Consider the following 13,280-nt stretch of genomic DNA (forward strand, 5'->3'; position numbering starts at 1 on the left):
TGTGTTAAACACACTCACCTGGTGAGGGTGTTCTCAGTTCATTGTATTTGCCCTAGATGAGTCGTGGCTTAGCATCAGCCCTGCGTTTGCCCCACCCCTCAGCCAAGCAGCCCTGCAGTCGTGTGCGGCTTGTCCAGAGATCACCTCGGGTGCTGGACTAAAACCAGTTCTTAGTGAAAACTTGATACAGAAGCAGCGGTTCTGCCGAAGTTTGTCCTTCCCGTGTTTATAGACTGCCAGGAGGTGAAAGGGGACTTGACTCTGATGGGTCTTTTGGTTTCAGGTGATCGCTTCACTTGAGGGTGTTCTCCATTCTGTAGGTGCTCAGGCCTTGCTTTGTTCCCCATTTTTAATTGTAGGTTGGCTTTTGATAAAACACGGCCTCCTGACCGTGGCAACCAGTCAAATCCTAAATTTCTGCCGTACGTTCAGCTACAGCGTTGTCACACGCGCTGCGGTGCAAACTCTTTGTAAGCATCCGCTTACTTGGAAGCTCCGTTCCGTGGCGCCAGGTTCGAGGCCCTCATTTCCAGGGCTGCCTTCCGCCCAGACACCAGTAGGCCGAGGCAGGGCGGCGGAGGGGGTGTGGGGGGGGAGGACACAGACACCGGGCGGGTTCCCGGCGCTGGCCCCATCCCCGGCGCGGTGGGGGCGGTTGCCCTCTGCAGCGCGCGCCGCAGGAAGCGGGGCTCCCGGGAGCAGGCTGCACGTGACCCCCGCCTCCGCCGGGAAGGAGCCCGCGGCCCCGCGCGGCCGATGGGGACGGAGCCGCCGGTCGCTGCCGCCGCATCGACCGCTGAGCCAGCAGGTATTTCGTGTCTTGAAGCTCTTCTCCCCGTGGGTCCCTCTGCCCCGGCCCTGCGGGCCGGCTCTGTAGAGCCAAGCGCTGTCAGGCTCCAGGCTGCTCCTGCTCCCCACATGGAGCCCTGCGAGGGTTCTCGGTGAAGAGACTTCGCCTCAACCCTTCTTGTCTGATGGGTGGCACTGTAGTGGTATTTGGGACAGAACAAATGATAGTAGAGGAACGTAGCTCATAAAGACTGATTTCTAATTAAGGCGTTTGCTGCATATTCCAGACAAAATTGCAAATTTTGAGCCTTACGTCAACTGCTTTCCATGTCACTCAAACGACATGGCGTGGTAAGTCACAAAGGGAGGTGGAAAATCTAGTGCAAAGTGGGATAATGTAGTTCTTCAGAACTGGTTGCTGCTCGGCTTTTGGCATACAGCTGGGGGAGGAAATTCACACCGTAGCTCCTAGGCTGGGATTGCAACTCTTCCTCCCAATGCAGTGCACGTTCATGGGGTGGCAAACCCAGTCTGAGTCTTGCTGATTTAACTTCTGATGTGAGTCAGTCCACAAGGTCACGAAGTGGATAGGAGTGCTCACTGTTTGGGACAGATTCTGGATAATTAAATTCTCTGTCCTATATTGTGTGGAAATTAAACTTGATTTGGGCAATGCTGTATCTCGAACAAAATCCATGGGGCATTGTTTTGCTTTGGTTTTTCATCAGTATGTGGAATTTTCCCTCTCTTCAGCAGTGGGGCCAGGAGCTAATCTGGTCTTGGCTCTGCAAGGTGAGATTGAGTGGGCTCAGCTCTGTACCTTGCCAAGAGACAGGTCTCCTCTCCACTGCTGTTTCTGGGGACGTATCCTGTTGTTAATAGGCAGGTTCTGGTGCTCTTGTGCCTGCAATATGAAGGTGACTGTGTATACAGGAAATGCAGGGCTAGCCAAATGGACTTTCACTGCTTGCACATGGGCATGGTCTGACAATTAAAAGGATTCTTACTTGCTTTTCTTTTTGAAGGAATGTGGGTTGCCAGGTGTGTACCACAGCATCAAATGTGGCTGGATGCTATTTGCACATTGGCTGTGCAGTGAGCTTGCAGCGTTCTACCCTGTTCACAGCAAGGTCCCTGGAGGGGGAGTGGGCTGCACTGAAGGTCAGGGGGGTACCTGTGCCTCATAGGCATGAAAAGCTGCCCTCTTTTTGCCCTGAGGCACGAATCTACTTTCACTCTGTGAAGCAGAGTGGAAAAACTGGGGTCAAACAGTGGTAGATGTCCCTGAGTATCTGCAAGATGAAGGTGGCATGCAGGTATAAGAAATCCAGTTTTCTATTCAACGTAGGTAGGTGAGGGTTAGGTGTGAAAGTAATGGGAATGCTAAATGATTTCTGCTTACACTAAGTTGACAGAGAATCTCTATATTAATGTTCAGCTTTTGAGACTAGATTGAATCTTACTTTATTCAATAAAGTAGCAAGCCTAGGAGTAGCTCTTTAATCTTCAACTGGAAAATATAATTTTGAAATCCATTATCTTAGGAATGCAATAATGAGAATAATAACCAAAACCTAGTTTGAGTTTTAAAATATTTCTCAGATGGAAACAAGTTGATAGGATGGTGTCAGGTTCACTTGGACTTTGTTTTGTTTATGCAGTTGCCCACAGGAGAAAGAGAGGTTGATCAGAGTGTGTTTTCTGACTATATAATTATTTGGGAACTATGAAAAGCTACAAAGGCTTTATGTGATTTGTAAATATTCCCATTTGCTATTTGTTCCGACAAAAGGCTGTTGGAACTGGATCAGTGTTATTTTATAAGCACAACTCTGCCCTTGAAGACATCTTCATGATGGGTATCCAGCATCCCATGTCTTCAGGCATATTCAGTGTTGGGGAGAAAAGACCTGTTAGTCATTCTCTCCCACTACTGCCGAACTGTTCCCTTGACACATTTTTTCTCCCCTGTCAGTCTGTACCTGATACCATGTCTGCATGTATCCTGTTGTTTCCCCACACTGAATGCTCTCCTGTTTTTCTCAAATGTCGCCTTTCTTTTCTCCTTCCCGTGTTTTTCATCTCTCTTTGTGTATTTGTATATTGCATCTGCTGTGTGTGTTGTTTTCAGCTTCTAATTTAGCACCACTGGTGAGTTTCTTGGTCTCTGCAGATCATTAAAAAAGAGGCTATGTGGGATTGCTTGTAAAATAAAACACTGCATTCCCAAGATAGGTTGCAGGCTGGTGAGTGTCAGTACTCTTTGTTTTGGAACTTTTAGCTTTGTTTAGTTCTTCAACAGATGCAAAATGATCTCTGTATCTCTCCATTGCCACTGCAGTGTGAGAATATAGGGAACACAGTTGCAGGACTTGAAAGGACCTGTGCAGCCCTAGGGAAAGGGCAGTTTGCCATGTAAGCAAACAAAAAATAAATGAGCAGAATCCCAGCCCAGCCACAAAACCAGTCTGTCCCTAGTCTGTGGGCAGGTGAGGGAAGCCCGTTTTTCCTTCCCACTATCTGTAAAGTTTTTTTTCAGCCTACCATCGTGCTCAGTGGCTGGAGAGTTGGCAGAAATGGATGTGTGCCCAAAATACCATCAGGCAGTGAGAGGCCAAGCTGGCACGCCTGTGGTGTGAGTGAGAGGAGTTCTGCTCTTTGTTGCTGTTCTGGTGCTGCTGCTGGGAGAAGCTGGGGCTCACGTGGTTGCTTTAATCCGACAAAAATCTCTGTGCCTGATGCTGCCAAAAGTAGTGTTTGTGTGCTGTGGTGGGTGGCAGAGTTGGATGAGGGCGCAGATCCAACTGCGAGCTACTGTGTTGCCTCATCGGGTCAGCCTGAGTGTGGTACTGACAGAAAGGAGGGGGTTGTTAGGGCAATAGGGCAGCATGGCCTCACAGAGACTGAGCAATGTCACCACCAATAGAGTCACGGAGAGTGAGGGTCCTGGTGCATAAGTCTCTCCCCCTGTGCCTGGTTTTAGGGTGTGGATAGCACTGCTGTGGCTGTGAGGGCTGCACGTGTCAGTGGATGTCCAGGGTAAATCCATGCCCAGGCATTAAAGTATCATTGGACTGGCAGACCTGTGCCTTCTTTTTGCTTGTACTTCCTGGTGGAATTTTTCACTAGGAAATCTCTCATTTGCAGTCCTGTGTTAGTCCAGGGAAGATGGTCCTGTAGTCGTGCCTCTGACTGGCTTAAAGGATGACCTTGGGTAGCTGCAGGATTCTCAAAGTGCCCTGTGGGCTGCATCTCCTGAGGCTGCATCTCCTGGCACAGACTCCCCTTGCCCTTCGTCCTCCTTGGCTTTAGTTTGAGCAGCACTGCCTGGATGGTGATGGTAGTTTTAACCCTTTGTTACCTAGAATGCAGTGTTCAGGCAACACAGAAGTAAATAAACCACTGACCACTTTGTACTGGGTCACATCCCTCATGTTTCCCCTAGTAACTGGTGCTAATAATGCTCTGTGCGAGTCCCTAAGCACAGACTGGGAACTGGGCAGTGTAAAGTGTGCCTTAGGGGGCTGGCAGCTCCAGTGAGTGTTTGAGGCTGTTATAATATCCACTGGTGCTGGATTAACTTTTTGTCAGGTAACTGTATAGATAATGTTTAGCCTTGGTCAAAAGCAGGGCTGTGAACTGAAGCAAATGGTTCAGTCCTGATTACTTTTTCTAGAGGGGGTAACACAGAAGGAAATTGAATTAAAAATTAACTTTGAAAGGAGCTCAAGGCTTTTTACCAACCACTTAGAACTTTAAAAATCTGATACTAGCAAAACAACCTATTTAAAATAATGGTAAACTGCCATCTGCTGGTAAAAAAGTAATGCATATAATGAACAAGCAGACTTTGAAAGTGTTAATTCTTTGTATTTGATGTGCTACAGTCAAAGATATACATGACATGGAAGCTTCATATATTTATTTTACTGTTTTTCATCTTCATTTGCATTTTCATATAGAATATGCTAAACAGATCCCTATAACATAACTAACTTTAACAGCAAGCACAGAAAACCAAAGGCAATAAGAATAAAGAATGAGGACTAATAAAAGCAGCTGAGTGATCAAGGTGGTGACAGCCTCCAAATGTGTCCTATTTACATTGCTAATAATGAATCATAAGCATTTCTCTTTTTGATCCCCCCTAGAGACCCTCCTGTAGAACCCAAACTGTAGCACTGAGAAACATTTCTTGGCTTCTTCAGTTTGATTTTTGTGTGTGTGTGGTTCCTTGGTCAAGCATATAAACAGGACCTGGGTCTTTAATTGTTCTTGATTTAAGTAGGTCATCTTCACCAATACACAAATTTCTTGTCTCCCTGTAAGCCAAGTCAGCTATTGAAGGGATATGGAAAATAGTTTTTACACAGCCATGACCAGAGAAGATGATTTAACAAAGGACCACTCCCAAATTATACACAATCAGTTTCCATAAATCACAAGTATGACTGCATTACAGGGGAGAGACTATCAGATTCCATGTTTGTATAGTGCTTACCGAGTAGGTGTGCTGAACATGGCTGGGTCCCTGAGGTGCTGCTGTGCAATAAATACAGCAGCATTAGTGTGAATTACCTCCAATGCAACCATCAGACCACTCGCCTCGTTCATGTGCATGCAGTTTTCTTTTATGGTTGTGGTTATTCCAAACATCACCCATTGTTTTAGCAAACTGATCTTTTCATAGGAAATATTTAGAATGGGGAAAGAAAAAAATAGGTCAGTTCTGCCTTTGAAATCAGAGAGAAGTGTGGATTTGTGATATTTCCCAGGTTTATTTCCTTGGAGTAGGTTTGGCAGGTATGAGAGGAAGTTAAAGATTTATTTTCAGTGGTATGTACCAGATGTCATATCTGCTCTTCTGAGACAGTTGCTTTTATCTCCAGCAGTATGTGCTCTAGTAGCAATGAAAAAAGTGACTCGAATCCCATTTAGAGCATGTAGTGTGCACTGTTCGCTTGCCATTAAAAGAAAAGGAAGGTTTGTTTGGGAGACTTCAGGCAGTCTTAAGTGTCATCATAAAGTAAACATGTTTGCATCCTTCTAACCAGTGTTCTTGCCTCTTTAAAGGAGTGATGAATTAATATGCCCAAATCCAGAACTTGTGACCCCAGGACAGGCTAACGGTCTACAAAGATGTCCAGTTTGAAGCACCACTGTATTTATGGGGTCTCCACATGTGGCTCGTTCTGTAGCATCCAGGCAGTTCTTTGTAAAGGGCCATTTCTGGGAAATCTGTGTTGCTGCGTGTTCTCCATTCACACTGGCATTAAATGCTGCTCAGCATTGTGCCTGATGAGACCCTGCTTGGTGGCTGGGGAGCATTAAGAATATAGGGCCAAATCCTCAGCACAGGAAAATGTCACAACCTTTTTTGACTTTTATTCTGTGGAGGATTTAGCCTCTTGTGCACAGTCACAGGGGCATATAAACTCTGCTCTGGGCCCTGTTTGCTGAAATGCTCCAATAGCAACACAACGTGATCAAAGGGAAACAGAGCCTAGGGAGCAGTGGTGCCCATGGATACCTGTTAACAGGAGGGAGCTGAAGCACACAGTTGCCATCAAAGACACTACTGTCCTTTGCTTTGCTCTACAACACTTCAGGGTCTGCCTTCCATCTGGAACATGACTGACAGTTGAAGTAACAGCCCCAGTTTATTCCAGGTATGGCACTGACCTGTGTGACCTATAAGTAAAGGTAATCAAAGCAGCTCACTCCTATAGCCTCCTGTAGAGGGCTATAAAAATAGAAGCATGGGAAACAAGCTAGTAGGTACATGAAGGAAAGAAATGAGGATGGGGGTTCACTGTTCACCACTAGCAGGCTAAATCAGGAATTCAGTGGGACTGAGATTTGACCCAACAAAAGAAAGGAGATGAATAAGAAATGATCAAAAGATAGAGCTGGTATTTCCTTCGTGTTATGCTAGAATCACTCTTTTCAAAAAGTCTCCCAAACCATGGTGAACTGGAGCAGGCAGAGGCGAAGAGGTTATGGTTATGGGTTATGGTGATGGGAGGGTGTTGTCATTACATTAACAGGAGCAGCTCAGGTCTGGCTAACTGTTAAATGCCGTATCCCATTTGTCTTTTCTGAGATTACTTTGCTGTAGGATGGGGGGAATTGTGCTCACAGCACAACTGGGTTTTTTGGTTGTCTCCTTTCTCTACGTTTCCAGCAAATTAACTCCTGCCTACGCTATGTTCAAGGTTTGGCAAAGGGCTTTTAATGGGTTTGCCATCCTTTTGGCCAGTACTTAATACTGTTTCTTTTTTGTACTGTCCCTCCTGTACTAAAATGGAGTGGCCAGGCTAAGTAACAATAAACCTGTAAGTGGTTTACCTCAGAGCAGGAATACCATTAGTTAGTGCCCAGTTTCTAGCAAAATGTACTTCTCAAGATGAATTGAGACCCTTGTGTTTGCATGGTGGACTCGGAATTGGTAGCTAGCAGTTCAGTGCTGTTCAGAAAGCAATAAAATATTCCTTTTAAAAATCAAGAGGCTTGGAATAGATATTATTTCTGCGGCACGGAGCAGGGGGGCTGCTAAGAGAATCATGTAATGGCTGCTCAGTTATTAGTTTCTGTGAATATAGTGGTATTTGGAGACCTGTGGTACTCATTTGAAATAAACAACTAAATTAGACGCATATTCTATAACCTTGTCAAAGCCAAGCGTAGCGATCAGCTAATGTGGTTATCAGTCAGGCAGTATATACAGAGATATTCTGCTTTCACACTGTCTGCTGATTGGAATTGGGCCCACGAAGAAGCCAGGTGATTAATCTGCAGGGGTTTATTTTTCTGAACTGTTAATGTCCTCTGTTTCAGAGCAACAGCCCATGGCTCATTAAGCAGGGAAGATCTGAATGCAAGTGTGAAGGGCAACACAGAAAGATTCTCCACACATCTCTTGTTTGAGCCTTTAAAAATGAAGTACTGGAGAAAGTTTGTTGAGTGCTGGGGCTGAACTAATACTTTAGGAAAAGCAATGGTACTGTTAGAAAATACTTATGTATTTCAGTCAGTGGGGATAAAATCTAAAGCCGCAAAGCTCCTGTAAGGTGGTAGTGGACACTTGGTACTAGCCCAGAAAGGCACAGCTGCTACTTCAGCTGACCTGCTGTGAGAATCATGTTCTTTTTAAGTCTGTTTCTCCATTTCTTTGGTGATTACATCTCTTGCTGTGTTCTTTCCACATTTATTGCTTGTGTACTCTGGCATCAGATGCTGAGAAAGCAAATGGGGCTGTTGAGTCCAATTGCCTCAACAGAAGCACAACAGGGGAAATAAATACTCACTATGAAAGATTTTGCAGTATTAGATTAATCTTAAGGGGATCATCGTTTGAGGTTATTAGCCACCGTTTATAGTCTGTGTTGTACCTGTTTGTAAAATTAATTTCTGTCGTGAACTGAAATATTTGAAAACATGTCGACTTAGGGAAAAGATTTTTCTGACAATATGGTGTTATGTAAGCATTAATTTATTATTCCTGATAACTTTCTTCAGAAATATGGAAGTATTTCAATGTTGGTTTTGCAGATGGGTGAACTTAAGGCTGAGATGTATAGATCTAGATCTGAATGTTCTAGTGTCTTCTAACTGGTTATTTGGCCCAGCTTACTTTCAGTGAAGTCTTTTCTCCATTTGAATACCTGGTTATGGAGCAGCTGTGTCCTGTGCAGCTTCTGCAGGTCTCTGCACCCTGTGAGCAAGTCCATGCAGGGTAGCTGTGGGGATGGGCTATTGTGGAAAAGGGGCAAGGAAGACGAGTGAATGATACTCTTGCTTCAGGCCATAAAAAAGATGTGCTGAGCTCATATTTTGAATGTGAGGACCAGGAAAGGAGAGTGGCTGCATGGGAGGCTCTGTGCTTCCACTCACACATGTTCAGATCAGACATGCAAAGGCAATAAGCCAAAACTGAGAATACAAACTAGAGCTGCAAAATTATGGGCCAAATCAAGTAATTTACTGACTCCAGGAACAAGAGACTGTTGTAATTGTGATGGACAACAAGGTCATTGAAAACAGAAGTGCTCAGTATGGCAAAACAAAACAAACCTACCAAAAAAAGATCCTCTCAGTCTTACGGTTCCCTGCTCTATGGGCTGCCCTAAATGTAGCTACTGTATTATCAGATACTTACCCATGATCTGGATTTCCACTGGGCTGTGGAGATACAAGGGCAATGGGGAAGGACTGAGGATGCTTATGAGAAGAGAAAGCAGGCAGGACGGGTTCCAAGGGCTTTGGGGCTTTGCTCTTAACTTATCTTCTACTGGTGTTTTTTTTCTTTATTTTTCTCTCCTGTTATACTTTACAGTTTTACTATAAAGAATTAGAGGAAATTTAGCAATAGTATTGCCTGTGGAGACTAGAAAAGTAAGAATGCATTCTACATCATGACTTTTTTTGTTTCTTTTTTATCTTGTTTATCTTTGATCATCTGCAGATGAAATAACCAGCTAACTGATTTCCCATACAGGGCTGCCACTCATGCTGACAAAACTTTGCTTACATGGGAGTATGCTCTGTAGCAGTCTATCAGTATCCATTTCTTATTCCAATACGCTGACAGGTCACTCAGGGAGACTAAAAACTCTCTTCTGAAGTGGAAAAGAAACTGCAATTTCAATTTTGTTTTGATTTGAAATTTTCCAGCTACCTATCAAGACCAAATCCTTGAACTATTTACTTAGAGTAACTGAAATACCCCTATTTGAAATAGTGGATATGCAAGATTTAGCCATTAAAGAGTTGGGGTAAAATTAAAATCCTCTTCAATAATAACTAAAGTCAGAGAAAATCTTTCAGGAAAATTAAACACTTGATCAAAAAGAGAGAAGGGTTATTGTCGAGTGCACAAAGATTAAACACGAGAGTTGTCTCAGAGAATAACCATCAATGATAAGTAGCAGGCAGTTAATAATATCCCCTCAGGGATCTTCTTTTACTCATGTAGGTTTTTGGACAAATGCAATATTACCTTTCTTATACTTGAAGCCTGAGAGAGCTTCACGTCATTCTGGAGTAGCAATAAAACTTCAGTGGAATAAGGACAACAGGAGAGGTGGGAAGAGGGTGACCCTGATGCTGAAACAGTGGGGAACCAGTGACAGTTCTCTCCAAATAACTCATTCTCCTTTTTAACCCTCAAATCCTGGGACCTGCTGTGCCTCTTTTTTTTGTATCTGCAGCACTGTATTAATGCTGACTTTTTAAACAGTGTTGCCCCTCGTTATGTGGCAGCTGAAAATGAGTGAGAGACCAAGTAGACTAAGGGTGTGATTCTGTGTTGTAATTAAGAGCTGGTTTAAAGCCTGAACATGCAAATGGTTGAATTGGCAGAATTAAAGGTATGGTAATCTGCAATCAGGGGAAAGCACATAGGGTGGAAAGGATGGGGGCAGGAGGTATCAGAGAACCTCCCAAGCCAGCTCTGCAGCTGGAGAAACTGTAACATGAAACAGCTCCCTTGATCTCTCATTTTTCTTCTTTTATTCTCTCCTCGTATGTAATTACAATAATAAATCTTTTCATTCCTTAACCATCTTGTGGCCATTGCAAACATTTAAGAATTAATGCAGTTCTCACACGTGATGCACATGTTCTTCATGTCCCATTGTGTCCCTCCATTTATTCATTTATCATGTGCACACAAAATTCCCATAAAATATTAATCTGAAATACAAATCTCTCTTTGCATCCTGGGAGCATTTGCATATAGTAATGTTAATGAGATTATTAATTCTGTATGCACAGTCTGTGGACTGCATACAGGGCCCGATCGCTCTCAGCAACTATACTGAAATCAATGACAATTTCAGAAACATTTTTGTCATATTAAAAAGGCTGAGTGAAAAGTGCCAGTTTCCTAGGACTGAAGTATTGTCCTTAAAACTCAAACAAGAGGATTTGAAGCTTAGTTTTCAATTTTGCCTTCTAAGAATTCCTCTGTAAAAGGAATTTTATACAGCTCTATATTTCTGCCCAATGGTCCCTCTGGAAACAAAGGGATTTTTTTTTTTTAACAGTGCTGTAATCCATGGGGAATCTGAACATTTCTTTTGCCTTTCATCCTTGTTGGAAACATCAGCTTCTGCTAGTTGATACTAGATTGCCATGGAAAGGACAGAATGTGCTGGTGCAGATGGACCAAAAATAATTCATTGAGGCTGGAGAGACCATAATTTTCTCAGGGGTGACAAAAAGTGAAAATTGAGCAGGCACTGTGTAAGATGGAATGCCCAAGATGATTCTTCTGTGATGTGGAAAATCTCTGCACCTCTCTCCTGTCTGCAAGTGTTGGTAGGGTAGGGCTGTTCTGCCTCCCCTAGAGAAGAGCAAATCCTAGGGCACCTTGGAAGCCATGGGAGGTGCCTTTGGGGAAGGAACATGTGTCCTGGCCTAGGCTTTGCTCTGGAGAGAGGGGAGAAGTCTTGTTTCAACCTGATGGTCTGCACTGGCCAGCTTGGATCTTTCACCTTCCAAGGCAGGCTTAAGAAAAAAAAGTAGTATGAGCAATAAAGTTGTGTTCTTTGGTCTGCACCCAAACACCACCAGACAGAAGTATGGGGGCAAATATTATATATACCCCTTCCCCATGTTCAACTAACCTCCTCAGTGAAACCCTGGAACATCACTGGAGGTTTACTAAATGTTTACTGGGAAAGGACCTAGAGCTGAAGTTAGACCTTTCCTTCTGGCAGGACAGGCAGAGGTGAGAGGTGGTTGCCAAAGTGGGTCAGGTCCCTCCTGTGGGGTGCTGCACCCCTCAGGGGAAGCTGGAGCTGTCAGTGGGAAACATATAATGGGTCCCTGGTTGCTTCTTCTGGGTCTCACAATGCTCTGTCTGTGCTGTGGTAAAATCAAAGCACCACTTCACATCACAGGAAACAAATGTATTTTCAGTTTGACTTTATTTCTATTCTGATATTCAAATTTAGGTGTCTGTGAATTCAGTGCTTTACTGTCTACAGGAACAATGCTATTGATCCCTCAACTTCTAACTGTAAAGCATTAATTTGGCCATACAGCCTTTAAAAATATTACAAATAAAGCATGTGAGACAACCTCCACAGCTGGGGTTAAGCACTTCCATGTGCTTGCTGAATCAGGAACCAAGTTGTTAGAAAGATCTTTCAGGACTGAATCAAGATCCATAAGAAATTGTCTTAACCAAGCCATCAGATTCCTCTTAATCACTACTACTACATCATCTTTTTTCTTTCACTTCCTTCTTATTCATGCTTAAATGAGAAACATCTGTTTCCATTTTTCACATTGTTCTCTTATGTGAGTGACAATATCAAACACTCTTTTCCCCACATTGTGAAAGAATAAATTAGTGTTAAGTTTTGTGAAGTGCTTTAAAACACTAAAGCAAAACATCTGTTTAAGCTGCAGGTCATTAAAATGAAAAATCCTAGTCTGTGTGCAGTGCAAAACTGCCAAAATTTCGTCAGCCCAAACACATTTCTTCACCTGTCTTTTACTATAACAACTGAAGATGGCAAAAGGACATTAAATCTTGTATTCAGGATGGAGCAATTAAAAGTGCTTATTGCTGTAATCTACAGTAGTAATGAATCCTGGTCTGATCTGGAGATGCCTGGATCTGGAGGTTGCTTCAGTGTCATAGACTTCAAGTAGAGTTTCCTTGACTTCCACATCTTCCAGCTGGCACAGCGTTGTGCAAGATTGCCTAATCCCCTGTAGATATTTGTGTTGCTAAACTTCATCTGAAAATCCTTCTCCCTTCCCTAGTAATTTAAAATTCAGAGATTTTTTTTTTTCCAGGGCAGGTGGCCAGAGCAAAGCTCAACTGGCAAGTCTACTTTACAGGTGAACTGAGATGTTCTTTATGTGCCAAAACCCAAATGCAGATGTCTGTGTTAGTTGATAATCATCTCCTTTGTAAAGCACTTTGAGGGCTAGAGATGAAAACCCAGCAACTACCTGAGAGCTTGGCTATTAATAAATAAAATAATGAATATTAACAATAATGAGTAGATTCTCTGAATTCTATAGGAAATGCCTGACCTTTAGGGCAGGTCCTGGCAGGCAGGTAATAAGCTTACTCCTACAAGAAGCTGAGGTCCACCCTCCTTTCCCTTTGTCTTTAATTAAAAGGTCCAGATCCTTCCTAAATGTAATAGAGGTGTTCATCAGCATCTGGCAGGAACTGGCTCCAAAACTTGATAGAGCTTTACCAGCATTTGAAGAGGAAATACTGGTTTGTTCTTCCAATCTGCAAAAGAAGCAGCCAGTGCTGTGTTGAGCAATTCTACTGCCCTGTGCTCACACCCTCCCTGGACCAAAGGAGTGGGATGGTTTGGGGTCTATGGCAGCCCTATGCACTTTTAAAAAGGAGTATTCTGGGTCCCATTTCAGTTAAAGCTTGAGTTTTTGAGGCAGGAGACTGTATATTTTGCCGCACTGAATCTATTCACCTGCAGCTCTCCCCACCCCCACTTATG

General features: G+C 43.5%; 1 protein-coding gene across 3 annotated transcripts in view; it reads left to right on the forward strand.

The window, feature by feature from the left end:
- The window catches only part of ZNF644 (zinc finger protein 644), an 89,327-nt gene that overhangs the window by 6,559 nt on the left and 69,488 nt on the right, over positions 1-13,280 (forward strand). The window contains exon 1 of one of the 3 annotated variants that reach the window (XM_030455139.1): positions 650-808. The exons of 1 other annotated variant lie outside the window; for it this stretch is intronic. The gene's annotated coding sequence lies outside the window, so the exon portion shown is untranslated. Of the gene's footprint in view, positions 1-649; positions 809-13,280 lie in introns of those variants that run through there. One more of the 3 variants, XM_030455146.1, reaches the window with a different exon arrangement.

The sequence above is a fragment of the Calypte anna genome, chromosome 8, assembly GCF_003957555.1.
Source record: "Calypte anna isolate BGI_N300 chromosome 8, bCalAnn1_v1.p, whole genome shotgun sequence".
Lineage (NCBI taxonomy): Eukaryota > Metazoa > Chordata > Aves > Apodiformes > Trochilidae > Calypte > Calypte anna.